This window comes from Nothobranchius furzeri, chromosome 12 (assembly GCF_043380555.1).
Source record: "Nothobranchius furzeri strain GRZ-AD chromosome 12, NfurGRZ-RIMD1, whole genome shotgun sequence".
NCBI lineage: Eukaryota > Metazoa > Chordata > Actinopteri > Cyprinodontiformes > Nothobranchiidae > Nothobranchius > Nothobranchius furzeri.
Window position 1 is genome coordinate 6512913 of NC_091752.1, and position 5962 is coordinate 6518874.

Genomic DNA, 5962 nt, shown 5'->3' on the forward strand with positions numbered 1-5962 from the left:
GTTGCTGTCATCATCCCGGGGAGAAGCTGGGAAAACAAGCAGCGCCGTTTTACTGTGAAAAAAATCCTCCTGGGCGCTTTCCGTAGCGCTCCTTTAACCATTCCTTCATTAGACTTTCCAGCATCCATCCTGTCTGGTTGACTAAAGCCGCACCTCGTTAAAAGCCGCATGGTTCAAAGCGTGGGAAAAAGTAGCGGCTTATAGTCCGGAAAATACGGTAGTGGACTAAAACCCAGATGTGGTTCTTTCTTTCCTTTTGGTCCGACATAAGATTCTTCTTGTTGTCTCGTCCCGGTATTTCTTCTTCCTGCTTTCTCTTTGTGTTTAATGTTCTTCGTGTTTCTCTTATGTAATTTATTTTCTTAAATGGTGGGGGTTAGCAATGGGGTTCTAGAATCTATTGTCGGGTTTAGGTGAATCGTTCGTTTTCTCTGCGTTTGTGATGTCAGAGTTGCCTGTTTCTCGGACTTTCTTTGTCGCAGAGCGTAAATACAGAGAAGAAATGTGTTAGAATTGCACAAACGAACATTTAACGACCACTTAAACATGCTAACATTTTTACATTTCAGATGTTCTGTGCAGAAAATAGAACCACAAATGTGTACCCTGTTGTGTTTTGGTTCTTTTCGCCTTTCTTCTCTCTTTTCTCTCCAGTTCTTATGACCTCCATTTTCCGGGCTCACAGGCCGTCTGCATTCATCCTTCTTCAATGCGCTGACCCTTCCACTAATTAGATCAGGAATTATGGTATGGATTAGGTGTTGAAGGGCCATGCCAGTTCATTTAGCCATGGAAGCTATTTCAAGTCATCATTTCAAAGTTGTGTGCTTAATACCCCCCCCCCCCCCCCCTCCCTCTCTTTCCTTTACTTTATAACACAGCAGCAGGAGGAGAGACAAACACTGTTAATCTCTTGTTAACTGGCAGTCCATTACAAAGGGGTAAAGCAGGATTTCTCCTCAGTGCTGTACACACTCAAAATTCACCATTGTCCATTACCCCTTAAGCACGGCTGATAACCAGCGTCATTAATTAAACTGCAGGAGTAAGTGGGGTTGTAGAAAATGTAATTAATAAAACAAAAAAATAAATAACAAATAAAATAAAATGCACATTTCCAAATAGTTTTCTCCTAAACTTCAAAATGTAGCTCCGTAGATAAAAAGGCGTTTGCTCCACTTGTGGTGTCTCCACCGTGCACGGGATACGTGTAGTCATCCTCGCCCTGGCAAACAAATTACAGCCGCGCTCCTTTAATTTGTTTGTCACATTCTCGCATTTTCTCTGGGAGAAAAAAAAGGATCAAGTAGGCATTTAATTACTTCAAGGAATAAATTACTTCCCCGTCGTCGCTGCTGTTAGGTTTGTTGCACAAAAGCAACAAAGAGCACCAAGCATTTCATCCGCTGTCGGGGCAATCTGGAGCAACTTTGAACTAAAAATGTGTGGCAACTCAAAGCAATGTGCGCTGTAGGAGATGATGAGTGGGAGCCATTATGGCGATTTCCGTGGAGTTAATGGGTGTTTCTCAGTGTCAAGGCGCCTGGCCTCGCGAGGCGATGTCTTGCGAGGCCAGACGCCTTGCTTACGAGGACACGGTCCTTCCTTGGTCAAAGGAAACGGTTAAATGGAACAGACTTGCATCACGTGACCGCGGCTTCCACGGCGGTCACGTAACGTCACGTGACATGGGAAATAACGTTATATTTTATACGTATAAGTTTCAATATAAATATGTAACGAGGCTTTTACTTTTTACATTGTGTATATGTTTATTAAATTAAATGGATAAGTGAGTTACTACCCGCTAGCCACCGAAGCTGCAACTACTAAGCAACTAACCAACCATAGATAACTTCTTTGGATCTAAAAAATAAAAACTTTTTCAATTAGTTGACTTACTTTTAAACTTTAAAATTGTCCCCGAAGAAGCTGCCGGCTTCTGATCCGCCGTCCTTTTGAAAATACCGCGGTGTATTGTGGGTAATTTTTGACCAAGGCTAGGCTACAAGACACCTCCCGTGTATCCTCGCTCAGCTAGCTAAACGGCTAACAAACGGAGAACACACGCCTCGGTAGAACATGAACATTGGAACACTCCTTGGCGGCTCCCGATGACGTATCTCCTAGGCAACCGGGGTGGGGCCAAGACATCAAGGCAAGGTTCCATGACATTGAGAAACACCCACTGAGTATGAGTGATGCATCACTTGTGTCTATGCCATCCTTACAACCCTGTTCTGACTAGATACTTTGAATTTGCATTAACTGGCTTCAGTCTCCAAGAGACCTCTTTATTAATATAGATGTCTATCAGAGAACGCTGAAACCACATTTAAAGAATCCTCCTTCAGTCCAACGAGGCGAGACAACAAAGGGCAGAAAACTGCATTTTACTTCTGCCCTAACTTATCATCTCATTGGTCGTTTTACTGCTTTAATGTTAACTCCATTTGACAAAGCTGATCTTCTGTTAAGGCAGTAAACGGAGAAGGTTGCTGAACATTTTTAAACAGACTTGATGATGGTTTGAATAAAAATAGTGTTGCACTAAGTTGGAAGGGTGGATCTAACCTGGAGGAACAGTTATCACATGGTTTTGTTTAGAGAGACTATAGCTGTCGGTTTGTTGGAAAGTTGGACAACTTCAGGCGTAACAGAATCTGATTTATCTGCCCTGTTGACTTGAAGTTGGCAAAAAAAATAGCCTCAACAAATCAGCTAGATCCCAACAACACTGCTTAACCCTCTGGAGGCAGGCGTTGCAGATGAGCAACGTTAAAACCTACCTACCTGGTTACTCCACACACGTACTTCATGAGCATTTTTTAACTCAGAAGTTCCCCCGAAGGACTTAGTTGTTCGTTCTTTTAGGGCTGCTCGATAATGGCAAAAATAATAATCACGATTATGGTGACTGAAATTGAGATCTCGATTATTTAGGATAATTTTTCAATTTATGTTGATTATAATTGTTTTTATTCAGTCATAAAATTGCTCAGGGCACATTCAGGACAAAAATAAATAAGAAACAAGATGATCACTAAAATAACTCCTGATTCCCAGGATAAAAAGACCAATATACTTATAGCTCATAGTCTATGACCCAAGGACTATAGACCTTGGTTTAACTCATTTAAGTCTAACCAGTACAGACCCAAATACCAATATCTTGCTAATACTGACAGCAAGAATTATACAGTGGCATTTATAACAAATACATGCAAATAAATTGATGTTCACAAAATGTTGCATAACATTTATTGACTCGTGTCAAGGTGCTGTAGGAGAGTGCACTAGCACCGTGTCCTCAGAGAGATTAGTTATCATTTATCAGCGTGAGGAACTTATTTCTACCTTATTTATAAACTATTTATTTACAGGTCCATCAGTTAATGTTATAATTGTCCCAACCACAGCTGCACCCCCCACCCCCCAACCCGGTCTCACAGCAATCAGGGCAAGCTGCACGTGTGTTTAGTGCGCCGCACGCAAACATTTAGCCGTTTTTATCGGCTCAGGAGTCCGCAGGTACGGTGTGTGTGTCACTCACTCTGGTTAATCCAACAGGGAGCCGGCTCCGAGAGCTGTCTTTAGCGACTGACACATAACTACATCATTCCCTTTCCTAATGTCCTGAAGAACGGTCCGGAGCGCAGGCGGAGTGTTTAGCTAACCTGCAGGAAATGTTGACGACAGTTATCCAGAAAGTAGCTAAGGGTTACCAGAGATGTTTCTGAGGTGTTCGCTAGGTACTTTTACGATTTAAAAGTCAAGAAGGGGGTCTGAAAAGCTGTTAGAAATAGCATCAAAGTCGCTAAGTTGGCAACACTGTGGGAGGAGCGCTTCATTTGCAACTCGGGGCAGCACAAGTGGGAGGAGCAAATAATCGGCTTGTTTTGTTTTTATAATCGTTCAAAACTCAGATCGTAATCGTGATTAAAATTCGATTAATTGAGCAGCCCTACGTCCTTTTATCAAAACTTATTTTGAGCCTGAGAGGGTTAAGGAGGTATTTGCTTTACATTAGAAAACCTCTCCTTTTGAAATAGTGACTGCAATGTAACTTTACATCCGTCTGAGGAGTTTCAGTCACAGTTTAGAGCTCATCATGCCACTGAAACAGCTCTGGAAGAAGGTACTAATAAAACTGTCATGGTCTCATAAGGTAGTTTGGTGTCTGCACTGGTACTGTTAGATACAGCTGATCAAATTATTCTACGTATTACAGAGGCTTGGCCATGGTGTTGAGAGTTTAAATTAAACCTTAGAGTTCCTCAGGGTTTTATGTTCGGATCAGTACATTTTAATAAAATCCAGCGTTAGGTAAAAATATTCAACGTTATGCAAGACATTTCCACAGTTTTGCAGATGATACTCTATTATATTTATTTGTGATGTCTAATAAAGCCAATCTGATAATTGGATAATAAGCATGACAGTTTGTTTGTGTTTTTTGGACCAGAGCACTTTAGGATCAAAGTCTTTCACTCGCTTTGATTCACACCTGATTCAGTTGTTTAATCACCTGTTCAGCAGGTCATGAAGCACTGTAGAAGCACCCACTGATTCAGATCAGGTGTGTTGGAGCAGAGAAACAACTAAAACATGCTGGATAGGGGTCCGTGAAGACCAGGGTGTGAGGGAACTGCTTTAAATGGTGTCAATTCTTCCCACTGTCACCCCGTGCATTCTCAGAAAGGATTAGGATTAGAAGTTGACCAATATTGGTTTTTCTATTGCCGATAGGTAAACGTCATGACCAATATATTGGTCTACCCCTAATTATGATGAAGATGCAATCTGCCTTACTGCTTAAATACTCATAACACACTGAGACTGGTTATACTGCAGCTTGATTAAATTGACTGCAAATAGTTGGATTTAATCTGGGTTTGGATTAGGTGTTTAGCTTTATTGCAGAGCACCCTGAGATGACTTTTGCTGGTGACTTTATAAATAAACTGAGTTGAATTACATATAGCATGATACAAATCATGACTGTTTAGTGCTGACATCACACCAGGCTCTCAGAGGACTTCAGCACGCCTCACTGGAGATGCGGCCGTCTGTACTTCGGTTGTCGGGGAGAATCAAGTGCTGACATGCCTACTGACAACTGACAACAGGCACATGGGAACCCCGCCTCTAAAAATGATTTATTACCTCTTTACATCTAAGGGGAGGATTTAATCCCCAGAATATAATTTGATAAATATTCATATAAAATAAGCATGTTCTGTAGGTAAGGACTGGTAAAACTCCAGACTATTGTAAAAGTAAAGGTGAAATGAATAAATAAGAGTAAAATCCATTTCTTGTATGAATAACAACTGAACTGGATTACGACCTTAAAAAAATCCACCAATGAGGACTGAAAATCTAAAACTGACACCAATCTTTCAAACTCCCACAAGGTGACACAAAGTCCCGTGTGTCTAATTGAACAGTGGTTGGACAAACATCTGCCAAAAGCCACAGTTGAAATCCATATGGTGGGAAGATAACTGACATGTGCAGGTCTGGGCTTGACATGAGCACGGATACATAAACAGATGGTGTGGGTGGGTGGGTGGGTGGAGGTGGCTGGAGGGTTGAAGTCAAACACTGGTACCCTCTTCTACCCTTTCACGTTTAGAAAATCATGTGACAAGTGACACTTTCGGCAAATGCCACGGTAAATGTTCCCTTTGCTCTAATGACTTGTGTTTAATTCAATCATCGCAGGACTCTGTATAAAAGGTAAACAGATCTGGTTGGTAACTGATACATGCCACCAAACAGAATAATATACAGTTTAGCTGAATGCAAGTATAATAAAATACTAACAGATTCAGTAATACCATGCTCTGGTTTTTAAGACAAAACAAAAAAAAAAGAGGGGAAAAAGAAAACAAAGGATTAGGAGTGTAAAGAGCAAACAGAGGAAATGTGGTCTTTATGTCCTCCAGTAGTCCAAACC